We start from the raw sequence: 25,797 nt of genomic DNA, 5'->3' as shown, positions 1-25,797 counted from the left end.
AGTTTGGCATTCTAATTCCAGTTATTCTGCTAACTAGCTGTATGTTCTTGAGTAACATTAACTTAATTCCTCTGTGTCTGTTTCCTATATCCTTCCAGCAGAATTATTATACTTACCAAGACTAATATACCTGAAAGTGGGCATTAAGCCATTCAACAGAAACAACCTTACGGGCAGGTACTGCCCAGGAGAGGCTTAATGGTGTTAAACAGGAAAAACGAAGGTAAGGAACGACCTAGAACAGCACAGCAGTTAAAAGACCAGGCTAGGATGTGGCACAAAGAAAGCAGGCTTTTTTAAAAGGCTTGAAGCAGAGCAGCAGCACAGGCAGAATCCCCACACCACAGAGAGCCAGAAGCCTTCCCCAGATGAGTAACTTAGTAGCAGGGATTTTGTAAAACACATTAGAGTCTCCTCGGGATTACAATCGATTACAACTCTGGAGAGGCAAACTTTGAGCCAGTGCATAAGCAAAGGCCCTGACATCAGATAGAGCCCGGTACAGGATGACATGGGGCAAAAATAATGAGAGACACCAAGAATAAAAATAAGCAGAACATGAAAACACAAGAACAAGGGAAGGCCCGGCAGAGCAAACGGTATTCTGTCAGCCCTGGGTAAGGGTTTTTGCCAATTCCCTGGGGGTGAATCCACTTCATTAATTCATTCAACAAAAGTATGTGGAGCATCCTCTCTGTACTAGGAACTTACCAGTTTGGGGGCAGGGATACAACCATGAGCACAAACAGCTCACCTTGGAGCTTACAGCTAATAGGGAAGACAGATCAAGGACCATGAAGGAAAGCAGCCAAAGTGCTGTAGGAACACATAGACCAAGAGGCTAGGGAGACGACAGATTCAAGCACAGAACAGCAAAGGGAAAGGCCCAGACACGACAGCAAGTGCATTCAAGAAACTGAAGGGCCAGCCCATGAGAGCAAGGAGCAAGGGCTGTGTCAGATGAGGCCAGACAGGACAGGAGCTGGGCCATGCAGGACCCAGGAGGCCTAGTTAGGGATTTTGCTCTTCACCCTAAGAATAGGGGGAGGCCACTGAAGGGTTTCAAGCACACATGTGTTTTGGTAAGATCACCCTGGCCCATTTGGAAAACAAATCAGAACCCACTGTACATCATTTAAAGTTCATTCTCTGAAAGCATGACCACATTACCTGTATTCCTGTGGTGTTTAATAAAGAATTTGTCTGGTCTTAGTCCAGGGTTCCTGACATGGAGCTTCTAGAACCCTTGGAATTTCCCAAGTGACAGAAGTGTCTTCATTATTCATGAGCCAGCTGAGTTCATGCTAATGAGGAAACCCATGGTAGCCCCCTAGATAGCTTCAGGATGGGGCTGTTCACCAGAAAGACTCAGCAAAAAGACCAACCACATGATTAGAGGGTTGGGACTCTGAGCAATGTGATGTCAGCTCAGCCTGACCTCTGGGGAGGAAAGGAGGGTGGAGATTGACTTCAATCAGTTGGCCACTGATTTAATGAACTATGCCTACATAATGAAACTCCAATAAAAACTCTGGACACCAAATCTTAGTGTAGCTTCCTGGCTGGTGAACACATTGATGTGTCAGAAGGGTGACAGCACCCTGATTCCACAGGAGAGGGCACAGAAGCTCCACACTCTGGACTCTCCCAGAACTCACCTGTGTATCCCTTCCTTTGGCTGCTCCTGATCTGTATCCTTTATAATAAAATTGTAATTATTTTTTAAAAAGTGTTTTCTCAAGCTCTGTGAGACATACTAGTGAATTTTTTAACCTGAGGGGGTTGTGAGAACTCCCAAATTTGTAGCCACTTGGTCAAAAGTGCAGGTGGCTTAGGGGTCTCTGAATTGCAGCTGGCAACTAAAGTGAAGGAAGTCTTATGGAGGACTGAGCCTGTAACTGATGGGGTCTGCACTAGCTCCAGGGGGTTACCACCAGAATTGAATTGTAGTATGCCAGGTGGTGTCAGACCAGCTGGGGTTGAAACAGAATGCATGCTAAATTTTATTTTAGTCATTCTTAATTTCAAATCCAAGAATCCTTTGTTTAAGGAAGAAACAAACAAACAAACAAAATTCTTGTCCCAAAACTAAGAAATGGGAAGATTTGTCTAAATTTGAGAAAAAACACTGGCTTTGGACAGCTCAAAACGCAGACCTTGTTGCCTAACACCCAGAAGTGAGCCCCCAGTGAGCTGAATACCATTGATGCTTTCTTGTTACTAGCCTTAACATAACTTGGGGGGTAAAATCTTGTTATTCCCACACTTCGGCCTCTTGTCATTTGTTTTTGAGAAGTGTTTTCCCATGGCCTGAGTGTGCACCTCTGCCATCTCAGACCGTCCTGCCGTGGGCTCCCCTCCCAACAGCTGATGTGGACTCCATGTTTTGGTAACCTTTGAAATGGAACTCTAAACTTTCATACTTTTAAAAAACTAGCTGCCTACATAAGCGTCATTTGTCAACTCCAGAATTCCTCATTTTCATACCCTTTCTGGATGAGCAGACTCATTAGTTATCTTCTTAACAAATTAACAAGCATTGAATTGGGCTTGAGAGCAATTCATCTAAAAATTTTTAGTGAACATTTCCTAGGAATGACTATAGTAAAAATTCAAATTAGTAGTGGGCAGGAAGTACCAAAACCAGGGAATAAAATACCTCTTACAGAATGGGGTCTTAATAAGGCATTTCAGTCAAGATAGATTATATTAATAGGCTATACACTTGATATGCCCAAGCAAGGCACATTAATTAGCAAGATACTGGTATTTATAATTAACACATCATTTTAAAAATTCTGTCATGAGTGGTCTTTAGGTCTTTATAATCATTTGTATTATAAATTTGTTTATCAAATTTTTCCTAATTTGAAGTAGCATCTCATTATAAGTGATTCTCAATAATCCTTCTCTTCCATGTTGTCCAAAGTGGCAATACTTCTGGTCCCAGCAGTAACCTGTATCATAATCATTGTCCAGAAGGAAAACACCTAGTTATTCATTCTCTTTATCATAGATGGAGCTGGAAGAACACAACCAACCTTGGAGCAATTCAATTTTTTTCCCACCCCTTTATGGCAAATGCCATTTTACCACTTTCTTCTCCCCTCATGTCCTTGGATATTCCAATCATTCCTTCCAGAAAAACACATACTGAAAAAGTGGTTTTTAATGTTTAGAAGTTGGACGTAGAAAGGAATGAGCTAGCTAGTATTGTCTTCCTTGTCCTATTGGGTGTAGAGCTCTTAATTAACTCACTTCACAGTCTCCAGGCTTCCTTCTGATTCATCTCCAGGGTCTACACCCTTGTTACTGCTGTTATCTACTGGTTTTACAAGGACCACATAGAACCACAGGGCAGAGAAGTAGCTAGTGGACTCTGCCCACAGTTTGCGGGGCTAGTCCTCCCCTATTTTATGCCATCAAAACTAACACAAAGCTTAACTACAGTTTCTTACTTTGGGTCAACTTTATCAAGATTTCTAGGGGATCACTAAAAATATGTAATTATCTATTGAGTTCCTGAATATAAAGAAGAGAATGATAATATTCTCTATTTCAGAGTAGAAGAAAGAAAGAATGAGGCATATAAAAAATGTGTGTGTGTGTGTGTGTGTGTGTGTATGCACACACACTCTGTATTTATATTTTGGCTCTGTTTTATTTCTATGTGACTTGTGATTCTGTACTTCCTCACATAGCATTTCACTTTTTTCAAAACACTTTCCCTTAGAGACTACATTCAGAGATACTTTCAGGTATCTCTGATGCAGGTGGCGGTTACCAGTATTGAGTGTATCCTGACTAATTAGAAAGTCAAAGTGCTTTAGGCTGGGCACAGTAGTCCACACCTGTAATCCCAGCATTTTGGGAGGCCGAGGTGGGCAGATGGCTTTGAGCTCAGGGGCTCAAAACCAGCCTGGGCAACATAGTGAGACCCCTCCCCTACCATCTCCACAAAAAATATAAAAATTAGCCGGGTGTGGTGGCACACACCTGTAGTCTCAGCTACTCAAGAGTCTGAGGTGGAGGGATGGCTTGAGTCCTGGAAAGCGGAGGTTGCAGTGAGCCAAGATCATGCCACAGCACCCCAGCCTGGGTGCTCAAAAAATAATAATAATAAAACAACAACAAAAAAATCTGGTAATGTCATTGATGAAGTTTTTGTTATTTTTTAATCCTTGACTACATGACAGAGCCAGCTAAGATTTTCAAGTGTTATTTTCATTCCCATTAAGAGATAAAACCTTCTTGGTCACAGCAAGAACCAGGACAACTACTTCACCTCTCTTTGCATGAATTTCACCTCAAACACACACATACAAAAATCTACTTCAAACAAACCATTATCATTAACTTAAAAAAAATCCATAAACTCAGCAGAAGAGAGCCTTTCTCCATGCCATGACAGAGAAAAATACACCACTATTATTCAAGAGACCTGGGGAGAAAGGTTTAAAATTTTTTCCCCTTGGAAATAATAGGAAAAGCAAATAGCAGTCTTTTAGATTCTGTGAATAAGGCAATATAGCTGAAATTTATTATACAAGATATTCATAAAATCCTCATGCTACTTTAAACTTCGTTTTAGAGCTTTGTTAAATCTGATGGCAGAAATAATTAAAACACATGCATTGAGATGAAACAATAAATTTTCCTCTGCTAACTGATATGAACTTCTCATCCACAGAAATCAGTTGTTATTTCCCCAGGATCTAAAACAAGACTGCACTGGTATTTGTGTAAAGGGCTCAGGGTAGACACCAACCAGCATCATTTGGTGCAGCTGGAACTCATGAGAGCAGGATCAGCCCAGCTAGGTCCCTGCCCTCCCAGCCTCCTGTTGAAAGGTGTGCTCGGGCCAAATGGATAAATGTGCCATGGGGATGCCAGCAGGGAAACTCCACCCCTTGATATTCTTCCATTTAATGAGGTATGTATAAAGGTAGTCTTGCGTGGGGGAATAAACATGTTAGATAACACACCAAGCAGTTTCAACCTTGCGTGTCTACCGTGTAGGAAAAGTCCCTCAGATGTCACCGCATCCAGAACTTGGAGACCTTGGGAGCCCTCCATCTCACGGGACATTGAATCTGAGAGCTGGCTCATTGTCAGGCAACTTAGAGGCCCCAGGGCCAGGGTCAGATAGTGCTGCTTGTCTCCACAGCTTCCAGCAGTATAGAGTTGGGTATACACACACAACATATACAAGTATATAGCTGTGTGTTTGTAACATTTGAATTTAGACAAATTTGCTTATACATGCCTTTTCAAACATGTCTCATAACATATGCAACCTAAAATATATCGGTGAAAACTGTTCACATGATTTTTTTTACAGATCCCACCTTGAAACTGCAATTATTGGTCCCCTCAAAGATTCAAGAGAGCTCATCAGAAGTGTTAGCAATGACAGCCTTGATTACAGGCAAATTATTAAGAGAAAAAACTCATTGACATCCACTGGGTACTTCACATTGTGTTGTTGTCCTAAACTTAAGCACACTGGTCTTCCTCCTGTTTTCCTTTCATTTTTAGTAGTTTTGCCATCATCCTAGCTAAAAATATAAAGTCATCTTTGCTTTATCTTCATCCATCTCCCCCATCAGTCACCAAATATTATGACCCTCCTTCACAAGTTGGAGGGGAGTGTGACCTTCTCCCAGCACCTCTTGCTGCCTCTGTCCACACTCTCATTGCTCCCACCTGGGCTAGTGCAACAGGCCCTGGGTTGTCTCCCTGATGCCCATCTGGCCTCCACAGTCTCCGGCGTTGTCTTTCACTCATTTCGCAAATGCTTGTTGATTTCTTACTATGAGTCAAAAGATGGGTGACTTACTGAAGACACAAGGATGAACAAGACCCCCGCCCCCGCCCCGCTGTCAAGGACCTCGAAATCTAAAACACAAATTCCATTTTGTCACTCACCTGCCTAAAATTCTCCAGGGGACCACCGTGGCCTATAGGATGAAATCAGAATGTATTAGCACAGCACATACTGATGGGATCTGGCCCCAATCTTCTCTGTCTCATCTTCCACCATTCTGCCCCATGTGCCCAGGTTGCAGCCACCCCAGCTACCTATAGCCTGTTCAACCTTCCAAGACTCAAGCAAACCACGCCCTCTACCTGGAACGCCCTCCCTGTAGCAAACTTCTAGGCAGCAGCACCCTGAGCAGGCTCACAGAGTCTACCGTGGATGAATCAGAATGCCAAGTCAGCGATTTTCCATAAACCCCACAAACGTGTGTACAGCACCTACCAGGCCAGGCACTGAGGGCCCTTACATGATTTATCATTATTCCTCACAAGGAACAGGAAGCTACTCTTAGTATCCCATTTTACAGATGAGGCAACTGATACAAAGAACATCATATAATTTGCCCAAGGTCACCGATAGGAAGTGGCAGAGCCAGAATCTCAACCTGGTTCCAAAATCAGTGCTTTTAACTACTTTGGTAAACAATGAGAATTTCTGGAGGACAGAAAGTTATATCCCCGAGGGGCAGGCTACATGGGAAGCCAAATAATGCCATGAGAGGTTACGTGGTAAGCATGCAATCGAAAAAGCTTTACCGTAACTCAAGTGTTTGATGGGGTCAGGGTAGCCTAAAACATCCTTTTCCACAAAAACACAATGCCTGTTTCTGGACCCAGAGACACCATGGCCTTGGGCTGGGCACCTCACCTGAGCAGGGCATAGACGAGCATGTACGCCTGCCTCTCCTCCTCCTGGAATCTGTGGGTCTTTAGCCCTTGTTCTAATTAACAAAATACCTTCATTCAGGCCTGAGAGTCACTCCACCTTCTTAATGTGACTGGGCCCCTCTCTGCTCTGATGAGTTATGCTGGTTTTACAGTTTATAGCTCAGAGAGCGCTTATCTCTGCTATTTCTTGCAGATGTTTTCACTCCTGCCTCCACGAGGTGGCTAATATTACCCATTTTGAGGATGACAAAATAGTGAGGAAGGTCACAGAGCTGGTCCTCAAAGCGGGACTTGAACCTCGGCCTTCTGACTGCCAATCCTGTTCTTTCCATCCTACTCATTGTTTAAGAGAAGAAGCCTTCAAGATCTGCAGCTAACCCAACCCTACTGGCTCCATAACCTTGAGCCCAGCCTGTGCGTCTGCTTCCTCCCCAGCTCACACTGGTCTCAGCAGCCATCCCAGGAGGCGCCCCGGCTCCATGCTTCCCTGGTGCCCCAACTTTATGCACCCAGCATGTCTGGCCACAGCAGCCACCCACTGCATGCACCATACCTCAGTGTCTGTCCACACTACACCACAGTGAGCAGTCCTGGCCTCCCTTGGCACCACCCTGTGGCCCCTCTCCTTGCCATCCACGCACACTCTTCCTCTGCCGTCTGTGCCACCATCTCTGCTCCTCTGCATTGCAGTTTTCTGCTCCCTTGGCCACAGCTCCAAGATTCTACCTGGTCTCCACTGCTTCATCTGGACTCCTAGGCAGGCTCACTCCCACCTATTGTTCTCTTATTAGCCTTGGCATTGTCCCCACTCTCTGCCTTTCCATTTATATGGCACAGTAACTAAATGTTTTGCATTTTCCAACACCACACTGACTTCAACTCTTCTGTCCCATCATCAGACCATTGGGGAAATTTTACAGGTCAGAAATATGTAGATTTATTGTTTCTAGACATCATGTTTTCATTGGCACCACACGCAAAGAATACAAAATCCAAAAGGCACCAATGAATATAGCACATATAGTGAAATTAAGTCACTTCCTAGCCCTCTTCCCCAGGCCTGCAAGCTCCCGCTTCCCCTACTCAGGGGCAGCGACTGTAAGCAGTTTCTTATGCTTCCAGACATGGTCCATGAACCTCTGACTTGGGCGGGATTGCCCAAGTTTCAGCAGCAGCATTGGCAACTTTCTAACCATTTGTAAATGTAGTAGTATATAAAGATTTTTTTTAATTCAGCTTCGATTCCACCACCCTAAATTAACTCATGTCATTTCTCTACATTGCATCCCAATTTTTATCTACATACACACATTTTTCATTGTTTTAATCATAGTATGGTTAAAAGTTTAGTTCTACTTCCATTGCTAATTTCATAAACATATTTCATCTTCATTATTTTTAACAGCTACATAATATTCATTTGGGGTAAAACTCAGTTCTTCAGTTTTTATTCCAAGTTTTCACAATTGTAAATATCAGTATAACAATCTATAATTTTTTATTCTTTGAATTATTGCTTTAGGACAAGTTCCCAGAGTGGTAGTATTGAATCTAAGGAATGTTTCATGTCACATTTAGCCAAATAACTCTCTTAGAAAGGTGAGAGCAGTTTGTAATTCCTCATACAGGTATAAGGACACATCTTACTTTTGTTCCACCAAATACAATAATTACACTTATCAACAAAAAGTGCTTCCTCATAATGTTCTGTTTATGTATTTCTGTAATAAATAAATAACTGAGGTCAATGTCTTCTCTTTAGGTTTCTGTGTTTAATGCAGACTTCTGTTAGAAGCAGTCCTCAGAGCCTGTTGGAATAAGGTGAGTGAGTGACTGGTTGGATTTCTAGGACCTCAAAGAGCTTTTAGTTCTTTGTTGCGCCCCACATGAAAGGCAGTTTGGCAAGGTCAAGTATGGTGGGGATGCATTCTCTCTCTCTCTCTCTCTCTCTCTCTCTTATCCTTGGTAACATCGTTTCATATCCACTGAGCTCTTTTTATGTTACTAGAAAATCCAATCATGTTTCCAATATATGTTCTTTTAAGAGTGATCTTCTCTTTTTGCGTGTCATCAAAGATGTATTTCCCTTATTATTTAAAATATGTATAAGACCCCTCCCACTTTGGAGAGCAGGACCTGGACTTGAACTTGGGCTCTTCACTTACTAGTTATATCCCTTGGGCAAATCACTCAGCTTCTTGGAGGTTAATTTCTATCTGTAAGACGGGAGATTAATAATATCTGTCTACCTCACATTGTTGTAAAAATCAAATGAAAAAATGTATAAGTGTGAGAACTGTTTCCTAAATGTTCATAACTATTCTGTTAGACCATGTGACTCTTCTTTATTTCAAGTCTAATCTCTTATTGATTCTGGAATAAAGTATTCCTGCATCTTTAATTATTGATTTAGGACCTTTTCTTTCTTTGGCTTACTCAGGAAGTCTAACTATTCAGAAATTGCAATACTCAGACCTATTCCCCAGATCTGCCCTCCTGAAGTGTTTCATTTCTTAATTTAGTTTCTTTAAATTCTGGATCTATTGCTCAGGTTTCTTTACTGATTTAAGGGCCATTTCTGCTTTGTGCAGTTTAAACATGATTGTCAGTGTGTCTTTTGCAACATTCATTACTTTCATTCTTTTTTATTCTGACTTTCACTAGGGAGGATGAAATGTCCACTTCATTTCTTTGAAAAGAGGCTCCAGCCATTTTCTGAATTCTGTGTATGGTTCCCCGTGGTTGTTTCTTTCTTTGGGATTAATTAAAATAAGGTTTTTTGTGTGGCCTCATTGGGTGTTTTTTGAAACTTTTTTAGGAAACCCACATGGATTTTTTTTCAGTTTAGTGCATTCTCCCTTAAGTTACTTCAGTGACTGGTCTTTGCTGTACTGCTGAAAATTCTTTAGTAACATTTTTCAATTAATTTTAAGAGAATTTGCAATTAGGAGTTTGACTGGTTTTCTACTCACTCCAATATTTTCCCGGATAATTTTTTCTACCATGTCAGGTCTTTCCATCTTCTGATTCAATGGAGTCTGGAAAGAATCCAAAGTCTAATGATGGGATTAGAACAAGAAAGCCAAGTACTTTCAATGGAAAACTGAAAAATGCCTTTTTGTGCTTTGTTGCTGTTGTAAGGCTCAGGCTGAGTCTAAGAAATGGGAAGAAAGATTGGAATACTGAAATAAAATCTTACCAAAAACGCTTTAATAGCCTTACATATTAGCTGCATTCCTAAAGGCTCTGAACCTTCCAGGCATCTCGCAAGCAGCAAGGGCCGCATTCATTTCTTTGGCTATAAATGAAGGGATGCTAAATTATTTCCAAGGTCACTTTTCCATCTCTGAATTTCTACATTAAATAATGTTTAAGCTGCGAGTTCAGGCATGAATTAATGTAAAAACCAGAATTATTCCCACTTCTTGCTACCCTGCCCACAAAATGCACACACACACATACCCACTTTGATTTCCCGATTTTTAAATTGTTCAAATCAATTGTTATTAAACATAAAATGAAGCCGGGAGAGAGAAAATGAGGGAACCGAATACAAAATTCCTCCCTTCTGGAATCAGGGCAGCCTCTGCACCCCCAGATCTGCTCCAACACATGAGGTACTTAAGAGGAGACCCCTCAAGGCAGCACCCTGCCAAGGCATGGGTGAGTCACCAAATCTCAGCCGTTAGGACTGTGAGGGGTGGCCCTGAAGCCCTCTGGTGGACAAAAGTGGCATTACAGCCTTCTCTGCATCCATAAGGTCACAGCCCAATTGAGATGGAAGCCTCCCATGGTTCTGATCAGCAAGCGTGACCTGGAATCCTAACCAAGGGCCAACCTGCCCACGACAGGCTGGATCTTTGCCTCAGAAATGGTGCTTTTGTCATTTTGAGAAGTATTATCCCTGCAGATTTCATATTTGAAACTCAAGAAGGCTATGGTGGATTTCAAATAGGGTAATGTTAAATTTTTACTAAATTTTTGCTAGTATTGTGGGCACTCCTACCAGAAGAAAAATTTTTTAATTCCATACAATTCGGAATGAAGTTAATCAGAATGAAGTTGTTCCCCACTCCTTTCTTGTGTCCTTCCAGCCCTCAGGGTGGTAGCGGCTTCCGCTGCCACTAATATGTGGTTGTTTCACCAGCCTGTTTGTCTTCTCAGCCCAGTCCATCGTGTAACCAATTTCCTGTTTTAACTTCCCTGTTTGAAATGCCTACAATGATTTTGTTGTGCTTGGCAATAGGAATATGGCAGTGACCAAGACAGACTTCGTTCCAGATCTTATGGAGCTCATAGCCTAGCCCAGGAAAATAAATATTAAATAAGCACTCATTCAGTTAATAATTATTTCAAAAAGGAAGTACATGAGAATGCATAGCAGAGGAACTTAACCTGGAATGTGGATAAATTTTGTAGTTCCACAGGTGACACTAGAAGCTAGAAACTCTAGGCCAGCAGGACTTTACACAGAGACAGTCCCACAGCTATGGTAGAAGCACAGAAAGTTCTGATGTTGCCTCTCCTCCTCCCTGGATCCAGCAGGGAAGAAAGGAAGGGTTCCTAGCCAAAGGCGGAAGTGAAGGACTTCAGGCAGGATTCAGTGCACAGTAGTGACAGAGAAGCAAGGATGGAATTCTTCTGACAGCCTGCAGACACCCAAGAAAACTTGGCTCTGCTAGATCTGGCCAAGAAAGAAACCACAATCTTGAAGGAATGTGTCATCCCCCTGGCAACCTCCAAGCCACAGGCGTCAGGCAATGTCTAGACCAAGCCTGACTCAAAAAATGCTTTCCCAAAGATTTAACCTATAATATCACAGTATTTCCCCAGTCTCCTCCTGACCAGCATCATATGATAGGGAACGAGGTTGGGAGAACCAGCCTGCTGCTGTGCTCTCTTGTCCCAACAGGTGTCTGCTCCTGTCTTGATGAGCTCAAAACATCCTTATCTTCTCTACCTGTCAATACGATGAACACCAGATTACTCAACACCTTGACGCACCATGCCAAATCCTAACAACTCTAAATTTATATCAGATGGGATAGGCATACTTTATTCAGCTTTGCCATTTAGATCGGGGGTCCCAAATCCCTGGGCTACAGACCAGACAAGTCCATGACCTGTTAGGAACCAGGCTGCACAGCAGGAGGTGAGTGGTGGGCAAGCAAGGGAAGCTTCATCTGTATTTACAGCCACTCCCCATCACTCACATTACCACCTGAGCTCCACCTCCTATCAGATCAGCAGAGGCATTAGATTCTCATAGGTGCATGAATCCTATTGTGAACTTCGTATGGAAATGATCTAGGTTGCACGCTCCTTATGAGAATCTAATGCCTGATGATCTGTCACTATCTCCCATCACCCCCAGATGGGGCCATCTAGTTGCAGGAAAACAAGCTCAGGGGTCCCACTGATTCTACATCATGGTGAGTTGTATAATTATATATTTTTTATATATATATATAATGTAATAATAATAGAAATAAAGTACACGATAAATGTAATGAGCTTGAATCATCCCAAAACCATCCACCCGCAAACCCCACAGCCTATGGAAAAACTGTCTTCTACGAAGCCAGTCCCTGGCCAAAAGATTGGGGACTGCTGATTAGATCCCTGTTTACAAGATCTAAAGTTTTTTGAACAGAGAACTTCTACTCCCATACCACAGAGGGAAGCCATTACTCGCCATCCTGCCTTACAGAGTCCCCGATAAGGAATGAGGGAGAGAGCAAAGTTTCAAGTCTTCTCTCTGCAAGTTCACTGCCTATTCTAAGTTAATATTAGATGACCTTAGAATGCCTAAACCATTATAACTCCACATACTACCCCCCACAGGGCCTTGGTCTGTCCTTTGAACTCCAATGACATTTAGTGTACACTGTCAAACTCATGACTCAAGAAGTCATTATGGGTCAGTTGTAGCAACTGAGGCAGGCCAAGAAAAGGAGGGAGCTCTGATGTTGCTTGAGACCCTTGGACGAGGGCCCAGAGCAGCCCTTCTCAATCTGGGCTCCATGAGAAAACTAAGCCCTAATGCCCAAAGGCATCTATTTTATGTAATGAATTAACTTATATTTCTCGTTCTTCTAGAATGGAACTAATTATGTCACATCCTAGAGAAACTGAGAAGACAGTCACTCAAATAATGTTCTGTAGACCTTAATTCTTTCCTGGAAATCCTGTTGAGAAAGGCTGGCCTAATAGCAAAAGTAGGTTCCAGTAATACTTCTGTCACTCTCTTGAACCTGTCTAATTCACAGGATCATACACAAATGATGACAGTCACACAAGCATCAGCACAACTAGGGAGAAATGTATATCAAAAGGACATGGATATAAAGACATAGGGAGAGAATATGGGAAAGCTACTAGGCAACCAGAAGAGCCCCAAGAGGGCCACACTCAGGTCTCCCGCTGGACTTTTATCTTCCTTCTGCACAAATGAGATTCAGCAGATGCTTATCAATTTAACAAGAGATATCTGACCCCTCCAACTAACCAGATCCATTCCATTTTAGCAGAAGACAACCAAAGAAATTAAACCTATTTTTATCTAGCATGATCGCCTTTGCAGGGTCCATTTTCTGGATATATCCACACAAAACCACCTTCTCCCCTCATCACCCTCACACTCTCCCACCCTCAGTCCACTGAGCCCCGTGGGAAGTTGTGAAGGGGTGCAGAGGAACTAGTTACCAACCGTGACTGTGTTGCATGGGATAAAGAAAGAGTGGGACACTGGAGGGAAGATTCATATGATCTGCCTCGTGGTCCCAGAGTTCTGCCGACTGGGGCAAGGTTGAGCCACTCTGTGGGAGAGATGCAGTGGAAGGGTGGAAAAGAGGTGCTGATGAATCCCACTTAGTTTAGCGCTTTTTTTGGCAGTTGTTTTCTAGGTGTTTCATTGATGTGTCCTATTTCCTCAGCTAGCTTGTAAATTCCTTCAGTGCAAAGATGAAGTTTATGCTGTAAATCTTTAATTTTCTACAGTGTTTAGCACAGTGCTTCTCCTGCAGATGCTTAATCAGCATATTGTTGATTAATTAGAATCTGCTTGGGAGGAAAATGGTGTATCCTTGCAACAATTACAGTTAAGGTTTATGTTGAAGTATTGTATGAATATCATGTAGCTTAAAATAGTTAATACTTGTGCACTATGAGCCAAAGCTCTCCCCCACACCCTGCCCTGCTATGCTTCATGGGAACCACCCACCTTGAAAATTGGACAGAAACAGAATCCTGAGTGGGGAGGGGGCCTCCTCACTGCTGGAATTTAGCAGAGCTCCTCCTGGAAACAGCCCAAAAGTCTCTTTCTCATCTAACTCTTCAGGAACAGCAGGAAAACCAGAAACTGACCGCACATCTCCCTTCCACCGCTGCTGCCCCCTCCAGTCAGAGGTTTGTCTCATGCTACCCCCATGCGAAAGCAACACTTTGCTGCTGAACTCTAGAGTCCCAGCAACACTCACCTCTTGCTACTCGCAGTGAGCAATCAGCTTGCATAGCCCATCCCCAGGGCCTTCAGCTCAGCCTCAGGACCACCTCTGGTGGGGTCCTAGTGCTCCTCTGTGGCCTGAAGCCTATGAGATCTGACTGCCAGTTTCAGGCTGGGCTCACAGGGCCCTGACCCCTGCTGTGGCTCCCAGATCAGTCAGCCAGGAGCTTGGATATCAAGACCTTGGAGGGAGTTTGATGCTAAAAACTGGCACCAAACTCTCTTCAAGGTCTTGATATCCAAGCTCCTGGCTGACTGGTTCAGAGACTTTAGGAATGCAGCTAAGTAACCCAAACACACATAAAATTGACTGAGTCTCAAAACCCAGTGGAGTGGCCTGATGCCTGTAATCCCAGCACTTTGGGAGGCCAAGGCAGGTGGATCACTTGAAGTCAGGAGCTCAAGACCAGTCTGGCCAACATGGTGAAACCCTGTCTCCACTAAAAATACAAAAATTAGCCAGGCATGGTGGTGCGTGCCTGTAGTCCAAGCTACTTGGGAGGCTGAGGCAGGAGAATCTGTTGAACCCCGGAGGCAGAGGTTGCAGTGAGCCGAGATTGCACCAGTGCACTCCAGTCTGGGCAACAAAGCCAGACGCTGTCTCAAAAACAAAAATAAACAAATAAACAAACAAACAAAAAACAGTGGATTCAGTTTCAGTGGGGAACATGCCCTTCCAGTGATGAGAAAAGGTGTTGTCCATCATCCATCCCTCCAACCTGGAGTAATAATTAGAAAGTAGCAGAGTGAACATGGAACCAGGAGAGAGAGTTGGCTGGTGCTGAAGGATCCTTCAACCAGACAGGAGGACAAGCCCGCAAATAGCCTTGGCTGACCCTCTGTTGCTTGCAATTCTTGGGCAGAATGTACAGAGAATGCAACATTCTGAGATAGGAGGAAATGCCCAGAATAGGCCAGGCTTTGTCTCTGTCATTCCTAGAACAGCCTGCAAAGCTTGGCTCATCAATCCAAGTGGCCTCTGAGGTATAAAACCAGAGCAGAATGCTTTCAGGGTCCCTCAGTAGTGGTGCTATATCAGTCCATTTTGTTTTGCTATAAAGGAATATCTGGGCAATTTATACAGAAAAAAGTTTATTTGTCTTACGGCTTTGCAGTCTCTACAAGAAGCTTAGCACCAGCATCTCCTCAGCTTCTGGTGAGGTCCTCAGGAAGCTCCCACTCATGGTGGAAGGCAAAGAGGGAGGCAGCATGTCACATGGCATGAGAGAGGGCAAAAGAGAAAGGAGAAGGTGCCAGCTTCTTTAAAACAACCAGATCTCACATGAACTAATCACTGAGAGCTCACTCATTACCACGGGGAGGACACCAAGCCATTCATGGGTGATCAACCCCTGTGACCCAAACACCTCCCTCCAGGCCCCACCTCCACACTGGGGATCTCATTTCAACATGAGATTTGGAGGAGACAAATATCCAAACTATATCAGATGTATAGTAGAGCACATACAGATAAGACTGCATCCACCCTGGGCAGCCTCCCTAAGCACTGGGGGACCAGCACATCATGGATCCTAGACTTCTGTTGGCCCTTGCTTCCTGCCTGGGAGTACTAAAGTTGCTTTGCCTGACATGTTGCACAAGTGCTCTGTCTCACCAAACTCATACACTGGCAGCTGGGTTTGGGCAAAAACCTCCTGCCAAATCTAGAAACCTGCCAGATCTAGGAACCTTAGTAGAAGCTGGTGAGGTATTTGGAGTTCTCCTCTGGGATTCTTAATAGTTGCACAAAATTCTCCACCAGGGATTAATACCCATGCACAGTATTCTGCTTAACAGAGGCACTGGTGGTGCTGATGTGCACCCACTCTCCACGCTGCAGCACACCTTCGGGGTGTCCAGAATATTCATGCCTACCAGAACATATGGATCTTCTTTGGGACAATATTAGACTCTAAAAATTCCACTTTTTTTAGAGACAGGATCTCACCCTGTCACCCAGGCTGGAATGCAGTGGCAAAATCATAGCTCACTACAGCCTCCAACTCCTGAACTCAAGTCATCCTGCCTCCTCAGCCCGCTGAGTAGCTGGTACTACAGGTGCACGCAACCATAATCAGCTAATTTTTTATTTCTTGTAGAGATAAGAGTCTCACTATATGGCCCAGGCTGGTCTCAAACTCCTAGCCTCAAGTGATCCTCCCATCTCTGCTTCCCAAAGTGCTGGGATTCCAGGCGTGAACCACTGTGCCCAACTCCCTATAAATTCTTAACTCACAGCCATCTTCATCCTAAATTTGATGATCTTAGATCTCCTTCCTTGGGTCTTAATCATTCCATCAGATTTTTGAACATATTTTTGCTCTTTTCTAAACATGTAGACAATGTTACGTCATGCACTGACAAATAAGGGTCATCAGCAGACATATGTGATGGCAGGGATCCCATGACTTCCGTGAGAAGATGAGTCTCCTGCCCTTTCCTTTGCACTACCTTCCAGATTTCATCTCCACTGTACTTAGAAATGATGTCCTCAGCCCTCCACTCATGGCCTCCAGTGGATTCTGGCAGTCAGGACTGCCCCAGGATCCCCACAAATCTGACAAGGATTTATGTGACCTCTTTGCTAGGTCTCATTGGTTGGTAACGAGTGTGTGGTGTGTTATCTTCCCTTCTTTTAACCACCTTGTCTTTGGGGGTAAACGCAAAGCAATTCTGTACACCTTGCCTCTCTCCATCTAAGCCAAGCTAAGGGTCAGAGTCCTGGGGTGACTATCCTGCCCTGTGGTCAGGCACACCTTCTGGCTGTGCTACAAGGCAAACCTGGTCTTCTTGTTTCTGCTAGTCTGCAAAAAATTAACAGTCAACTAACACAACCTTTACACCACATTTATCAACTTTGGCAAAGGGAAGCCTGAACTTTGGAAACTGTTTAGTAGGGTTGGTTGCCCAAGAAGTCAAAGACCAGCCTAGCCAATAGTATCAAAGTCGACTGTGTTCTTTACAGCCATAACTAACAGTTGTTGTTGTTGTTGTTGCTGTTGTTGTTGTTGTTGTTGTTGTTGAGATGGAGCCTTCCTCTGTCACCCAGGCTGGACTGTAGTGGCCCGATCTCAGCTCACTGCAACCACCGCCTCCCAAGTCCAAGCTATTCTCCTGCCTCAGCCTCCTGAGTAGCTGGGACTACAGGCACACGCCACCAGACCCAGCTAATTTTTTGTATTTTTTTTTGGTAGAGGTGGGGTTTTGCCACGTTGGTCAACCTAGTCTCAAACTCCTAACCTCAAGTGATCCACCCACCTTGGCCTCCCAAAGTCCTGGAATTACAGATGTGAGCCACCGTGTCCAGCCTACATTTTTATTAATATATTTTAAGTCACTGTACTCAAATAAGCAATAAGATTTGGAATCTGATCTGCAGTTCTTATTTGGGGGCATCAAGAAGAATTTCCAGCTCAGTGAACTATACCCAAACAGGCAGTTTAATGTAGTATAGAACAGCCAGTATAGACCTTTCAAACTGGCTCCACACTAAGAAATACATGTTAAATGATAACGCAATGCGTGCACATGCACAAACACACACACACACATACACACTCCTACATCACTACAACAGAAGCTTCTTAAAGCAGTGCTGCCCTAGAGGAAGATGAACATGAAAGTGATTTATTAGGAACTATTCCCAGAGAAAAGAGATATGTGAGAAAGTAGGAGTAGAAAGGAGCCAAGTAAGGGTACAACATCAAGCCAAGTCCCATGGCTTGATTTGAGGCAATTTTGATACACTCCCGCAGAGGGCTTGGGGAACATCATAGGTCACACCTCAGTCATCCAGTGAGAGGGCAAAAGAGCTAGAGTATGTCTATCCCCAGCCCCATCAGTCATTGGTTAAAGGCGTGCGGGGAGGGAAGGGACATAAATTCCCAGGCACTTCTGTCTGTCTTTACCTTCCAATAGCATGCTGGCTTTTGGGAAAGAATGCACACTGGGATTCAACTGGTTTACACAGAGATAGCAGAGGGATCCCAGGTGACATAGGTGGAGCAGGAACAGCTTCTGCTACAAACACCCTAACCATAGATGATGAATTGTGGTATTTTCTATTCTGATTTTTTAAATTGCTGGTCATGCATTTTAATCTCAATCCAGCCACTTCTAGGTGTTATTTAAACTGCCTGGGGCATTTTCCTCATTTCTAAAATGGGAATATCAACTTTGCTCATTGTAGTGAAAATCAAAAATGACATAGATATCCCTATGTCTATGGGATAACAGTAGGTATTCAACGTGTAGCTATTATGATTAATAAATGTGTCATCAAAATGCCTCAAAAGAGTAACACGAAAATTTCTTTATCCTCTTAACTATTCTCAAGACACACATGCATAAAAACACCAGTGGTGGAGCATGAGTTCCTTCGCAGAGACACGATGCACATATGCACAAATATTCACCACCTCCATGACTTTGTTCTTTATTCCCTTTGCCCAACATAGTGCTCAACATTCGAGCTTCATTTTAAATGTCCCTCTTTCATGGAGCTTTTCCAGACCCCAACTAAAAATACTCTCTCCCACCTCTGAATTGCCATACTCTTCTATTTGAAGTTACTTTATGGCAATTTTAGCACTTTCTTTTTCCTCTTTGCAATATCTATTAAAATCCTGACTTGGGAACAGACAGACAAATCAATGAAATGAACTAGAGTCCAGAAATAGGCTCAAATACATATGGTAATGATAAAGAAACCAAGGCATGGAAGAGTTACTCAAACAGTGCTGAGACAACTGGTTGACCATTTGGGAAAAAAATTAACCCGGATTTCTATCTCACTTCCCACACAAGCACAAATATCAGATGGCCAAAAGATTTAAACATACATACACACACATTGAATAACTACAGGAAATCTTATAATTGAATCTTATACTTTTGGAGTAAGAAAGGCCTTTCTAATCATGACACAAAACTCAGAAGCCATAAACAAAAAACTAAATAAATTTATTCCATAAAGATTTTAAACTTCTACAATTCATTAAAAAGACATAAATTCAAAAGTCACAATGGTAAAAATATTCACAACATATGACAATCAAATGGTTAATTTCCTTTTATAAAGAGTTTATAGGAATAAATAAGAAAGAAGTAAACAACCAAATAAAAGTGGACAAAGGTCATGAGCAGTTCATTTAAAAAGAAATACAAATATCTATAAACATATGAAAAGATAATCACCTTAATATCATTAATAATTAATATTTTCTCCCACATCAGCAAAAATCTGTATGTTTGTTAAAGCTGAGTGTTATAAGGGTGTGATGAAATGGACACCATCACACAGGACTGCCTTTCAGGAAGGTTCTCTGCCCCTGGAAAAGGGCACAGCTTTTCTAGAGGGCAACAGGTGATTTCTATTAAAATATCAAAGACACACTCCTCTGCCCTTGTACTTCACCTATTTATCTGGGCTTAGTACAAGTTCTCCTAGATGCATTTACAAGGATGCTATTGCAACATCATGCCTTTGAGAAAAACCATAAACAACTGAAGTGGTTTCCAATAGGGGACTGGTAAGTGATAGTTCATCCAGATAATGAACAAAGGAATAAGAATGGAGTAGATCTGTATGGCTTGCTAGTCAAAGTTCTCCTAAGTACATCAACAAGCAGAGAAGCACAGATACACATTGACACACACAAATGAGTGCATGTAAAAAATAATGAAAACTGAATAAGGTCTATAGTCTAGTTAGTATTGTACCAATGTCAATTTCCCAGAATTGATATTATACTACAGTTGTCACCATTGGGGGAAGAGTACTCAGGGACTCTATGTACTACTTTTGCAACTTCCTATGAGACTATAACTACTTCAAAATAAAAAGTGTTTCTTTAAAAAATCATGGTGCATAAGTATTTATGGTTTCTTCAATCCTTGTTTAATTAAATTCAAAATGAGTGAGCAGAACATATGTAACCAGAAGGACAAATCCACCCTTCCCTTTTGTCAAGCACATCTGTGTGAAGAGACCACCAACAGGCTTTGTGTGAGCAACAAGGCTGTTTATTCACTTGAGTGCAAGTGGGCTGAGTCCGAAAAGAGAGTCAGCAAAGGCAGATGGGGAAGGGGTTGCTTTATAGGAGTTGGGTAGGTAATGGAAAATTACAGTAAAAGGTGGTTATCTATTGTTAGCAGAGGAGGGGGTCACAAGGTACATGGTGGGGAGATCATAAGACCCATTGTCCAGAAGAAGAATGTCACAAGGTCGATTGATCAGTTAAGGCAGGGCAGGGACAAGTCACAATGGTGGAATGTTGTAATATTGGTTAATCAGTTAAGGCAGGAACTGGCTGTTTTACTTCTTGTGTGGTTTTTCAGCTGCCCCAGACTTCTTGGCTCCTGCAGGCCATCTGGACATATATGTGCAGGTCACAGGGGTTACAATGGCTGAGCTTCGGCTCAGAGGCCTGACACCTTTTACTTCTGAGGGATTGCCCAAGGTAGAAGGTTAATAAATTCTTAAACTACTCCCCCCCACTTTCACTACAGAGATTAAGAGTACAGTTCTGTCCAAGGATTTGATCCAGTCCAACAAAGAGCCTTCTTCAGAAGTGGATTTGTTTTGTCCTTTGGTGAGGCTTGTGATGGGCCTTATTTATTCGTATTGTAGGCCTCTTATACTATTCCAAAAACAAGACAAGGGAACTGAAACCACTTTGCATAATAATGTCACCTATTATCTCCAGTGAGGCTAGTCTGGCCACCTCTGGATCAATAGTTCTCTTTTTTTTTGGATGGAGTTTTGCTCTTGTTGCCCAGGCTGGAGTGCAATGGCGTGATCTTGGCTCAATGCAACCTCTGCCTCTCGGGTTTAAGCGATTGTCCTGCCTCAGCCTCCCGAGTAGTTGGGATTACAGGCGCCTGCCACCATGCCCGACTAATTTTCTATTTTTAGTAGAGACGGGGTTTCTCCATGTTGGTCAGGCTGGTCTCGAACTCCTGACCTCAGGTGATCCGTCCGCCTCAGCCTCCCAAAGTTCTGGGATTACAGGCGTCAGCCACTGCACCTGGCCATTGTTGTCTTTCTTATTGTGGATTTAATCTGCATTGTCCGTAAGAACTCAGAATTACTGTTGATGCTTCAAAGGGGTGTGTGTGTGTGTGTGTGTGTGTGTGTGTGTGTTCAGTTAATCCAGAAATTCCTCCCAGGAAAATAGAAGACCCCAGGAGGAGTGGGGCAACACCTCTTTATCTGCTACTGGCAGAGAGATCTTCATGAAAACACACATGAACCTCCAGAACTCGATGCGCTCCACCAGCCGGCCTTAGCTTGTCAAAGCCAACCTTGCAATTTCCTGCTGAAGCCCCCGTGGAATAGCTCAGCTAGCAGGAACTGTAGAGTAGAGGATTCTTACTTCAGTGCATCTTGATGTTCTGAGTGAAGGAACAGCACAGACCCTCTGGGAGACCATCCCTGTGTGTTAGTGAGGTCTTGCATTGTAAAGGTTTTGAAGAAAGGAGACTGTGTCTGTGAGTCCTCAACAAAGCAGACACCTGATTGGAGTTAGGAGTCCAAAGGGTTTATCCGAAGTGGCACCTGTGAAAGGAAAAGGAAGGAAGCAGGATCGAGAAGAGGAAAGTGTTAGACCGTGAGATGCAGGTCTGACAAATGCCTAACTGAGAGCTCCAAAGCAAAGAGGATCTTTAGAGAAGCCACATGTTGGGCAGAAATAGTGAGGTCCTTGACCACACTGTCCTGCTCAGTAATGGCCAGAGCCACCCCGAGAAGAATGTGACCTCCTTCCAGAAGCTGAAGTAGACCAGAAGGTGTTAACAGCTGGACACTCATAGCTAATCAGGCTCTCAGCAGCTGGGACGAGTCCTGTCTAGAAGGAAAACCTGAGCTGTGACCTGCGTCTCCACATCTGCCACAGGGACTATGTCTGGAGGACAGAGGAAACCTCAGTTTTGAAAGCAGGGCTAGGAATTTGCTGGTGCCAATAAAAGACCCAATGGGAGCTTATATTAGGCATCCTATGCCTGGTGGATTTGTCCCTCTGTATTGTGACTCATTCCGCCCCCAAATCTTCAGTGAATTTCTTAGTGCCATGGCATTGTGAGGAATAAAGAATAGGCAGCTGGAGAAGTGTGTGAGTCCATTTTACACTGCTATAAAGGAATACCTGAGACTGGGTAATTTATAATGAAACAGGGTTTATTCAGCTCACAGTTCTGCAGGCTGTACAAGCACAGTACCAGCATGGAGGAGGTCCCAGGCTCCTTTTAACAACCAGCTCCCGCATGCACTAATAGAGAGAGAACCCACTCATCACCAAGGGGAGGGCACCAAGCCATTCATGAGGGATCCGCCCCCATGAACCAAACACCTCCCACCAAGCTCACCTCCAATATAGGGAATCACATTTCAGCATGAGATTTGGAGGGGAAAAACATCCAAACTGTTTCAGGAAGTATAGTATTCCCCATCTTATCCCTGCCCCAAAGCCTGCATCTCAGCATCCATGTAGAAATAATGCAAGGGCCATAATCTTGGAGTTCCCAGAAGTGGCCAGCCCCAGAGAGTGCTGAGGCCCAAAATGGAGCCACCCGCTATATGAAAATAGACTGTGGAACTGCACAGACAAACCCCCTTCCCATACCACCCCTTCCCAAATACAGCAGAAGAAAGCAATCCTAGGCATGAGGGGAAAGAGAAGCCCATACTTGTTTTATAAGAATATTCTGCCTGCTAGGACCATGCAAATACTGGGATATTTCCAACCCGTATTCACAAACAACTGCTTAAATACTGGGCACTCAGAGAAAAAACTGAAAAACCAAAAATTTGAGTAAGCTACACAATAGAGTTACAAAACCCTAGGAGTCGCTTCCAAGATGGCTGAATAGAAACAGCTCTGGTCTACAGCTCCCAGCATGATTGACGCAGAAGACAGCTGATTTCTTCATTTCCAACTGAGGTGCCTGGTTCATGTCACTGAGATTGTTTGAACAGTGGGTGCAGCCCAAAAAGGGTGAGCTGAAGCAGGGCAGGGCATCACCTCACCTGGGAAGAGCAAGGATTCGGGGGATTTCCCCTTCCTAGCCAAGGGAAGCCGTGAGTGACTGTACCTGGAGGAACAGTACACTCCTGCACAAATACTGCACTTTTCCCATGGTCTTCGCAATTGGCAGACCAGGAGATTCCCTCCCATGCCTGGCTCAACAGGTCCCATGCCCACGGAGTCTTACTCACTGTGCAGCAGTTTGAGATTGACCTGGGATGGTGGAACTTGGTGTGGGGAGGGGCACCCGCCATTGCTAAGGCTTGAGTAGGTGGTTCTATGATCACGGTGTAAACAAAGTGGCAAAAAAGCTCAAACTGGGCAGAGCCCACCACAGCTCAGCAAGGCCTACTGCCTCTCTAGATTCCACCTCAGGGGGCAGGGCGTACCTGAACAAAAGGAGACTTCAACATCCCTGCAGACTTCAACATCCCTGCCTGACAGCTCGGAAGAGACCAGTGGTTCTCCCAGCATGGCATTTGAGCTCTGATAATGGACAGACTGCCTCCTCACAGGGGTCCCTGACCCTTGTGTAGCCTGACTGGGAGACACCTCCCACCAGGGGCCAACAGACACCTCCTACAGGTGGGTGCCCCTCTGGGACAAAGCTTCCAGAAGAAGGATCAGGCAGCAATATTTGTTGTTCTGCAGCCTCCGCTAGTGATACCCAGGCAAACAGAGTCTGGAGTGGACCTCCAGCAAACTCCAAAAGACCTGCAGCTGAGAGGCCTGTCTGTTAGAAGGAAAACTAACAAACAGAAAGGAATAGCATCAACATCAACAAAAAGGACATCCACACCAAAACCCCATCTGTATGTCACCAACACCAAAGACCAAAGGTAGATAAAACCACAAAGATGGGAGAAACCAGAGCAGAACAGCCAAAACATCCAAAAACAAAAACAACTCTTCTCCTCCAAAGGAATACAAGTCCTGGCCAGCAAGGGAACAAAATTAGACAGAGAGTTTACAGAAGTAGGCTTCAGAAGGTCAGTAATAACAAACTTCTCCGAGCTAAAGGAGCGTGTTCTAACCCATCATAAGGAAGCTAAAAACCTTGAAAAAAGGTTAGACAAATGCCTAACTGGAATAACCAGTGTAGAGAAGAGCTTAAATGACCTGATGGAGCTGAAAACCACAGTACGAGAACTTCATGAAGGATACACAAGCTTCAATAGCCGATTTGATCAAGCAGAAGAAAGGATATCAGTGATTGAAGATCAAATTAATGAAGTTAAGTGAGAAGACAAGATTAGAGACAAAAAGAGTAAAAAGAAACATTCATTCAGGAAACACAGAGAACACCACAAACATACTCCTCGAAAAGAGCAACCCCAAGACACATAATTGTCAAATTCACCAAGGTTAAGGGAAGCCAGAGAGAAAGGTTGGGTTATCAACAAAGGGAAGCCCATCAGACTAACAGGAGATCTTTCAGCAGAAACCCTACTATTGGGGGATCTGGCCAGCAGACCGCAATGCTACAGGGCTCTCTCTTAGTTCCCAGGTGGATCAGCAGGTTGAGAAATAATAGACACACACAAGATAGTGAAAGCTGGGTCCAGGGGGGTCACCGCCTTTTGGTCCCATGGTGCCAACAACACACTGGATATACCAGCATTTATTATTAAGTTTAGTGAGGGCGGGGGTAGGTTAGTGAGGGATTTAGGGTCATTTGATTATGAGGTGAGATGGTCACATGGGGATGAAGTAATTCTTTAACATAACATCTGTATGCAGAAGTACAGTATACAGGGATAAGGATTTACAATATAGTGTATGCATCAGTAATTTCTAACAGAGCCTTAAAACAGAAACATAGTCTTTCCATAACCTATGATTAGCAAGATATTAATCAGCAGTAACAGTTGCAGCAAAAGATGGTTACGAACAATCCATAGAAACAGGACATGAAGCTAGACAACCAGTTAGACCAGAAATTCTCAGAAGGGAGTATGCCTTAACCCTAAAGAGGCCTAAAAGAGCCATGGCAAGATGAGGGCATTTATAGCCCTGTCTTATCCATATGGACAGTTGCCCCCCATGCATCCATTTATAGGCTCCCCACAAGGGTCGCATTCCATTCCCAGAGCTATGAACATCTGCTTTTCTGGGATAGGAATCTTGGTGATGTGAAACCTCCCTGACTGCATGTCCATTCATAGGCTCTCTGCAGAGGGAAGCACATCACACGCTGTTGGCTCATTCTGGCAGTCCAGCCTGGCATTGTCTTTAGACAATCCTGCATGCAATTTTGTATTTACAATAATCAGGAGCATTTCATCTTTTATTCCATAGCAATAGTTTCAGGGGGTCTTCCTACACCCTGCAAGCCAGAAGAGAGTCAGGACCAATATTCAACATTCTTAAATAAAATAATTTTCAAAATAGAATTTCATATCCAGCCAAACTAAGCTTCATAAGTGAAGGAGAAATAAAATCCTTTACAGACAAGCAGATGCTGAGAGATTTTGTTGCCACCAGGCCTGCCTTAGAAGAGCTCCTGAAGGTAACACTTTACATGGAAAGGAACAACCTTTTTGTTTTGCCACTGCAAAAACA

The 25,797-nt window shown here is 43.6% G+C and overlaps 1 long non-coding RNA gene across 1 annotated transcript in view; it reads right to left on the bottom strand.

The window, feature by feature from the left end:
- Positions 1–20,218: 20,218 nt before the first annotated feature.
- The window catches only part of LOC105738015, a 14,577-nt gene continuing 8,998 nt past the window's right edge, over positions 20,219–25,797 (bottom strand). The window contains exon 2 of the long non-coding RNA XR_001113739.2: positions 20,219–21,770. This is a non-coding gene — a long non-coding RNA (uncharacterized LOC105738015). The remainder of the gene's footprint in view (positions 21,771–25,797) is intronic.

The sequence above is a fragment of the Nomascus leucogenys genome, chromosome 22a (genome assembly GCF_006542625.1).
Source record: "Nomascus leucogenys isolate Asia chromosome 22a, Asia_NLE_v1, whole genome shotgun sequence".
Lineage (NCBI taxonomy): Eukaryota > Metazoa > Chordata > Mammalia > Primates > Hylobatidae > Nomascus > Nomascus leucogenys.
The sequence above is the reverse complement of the archived record's forward strand: the minus strand, read 5'-3'. Positions and strand labels throughout refer to the sequence as shown.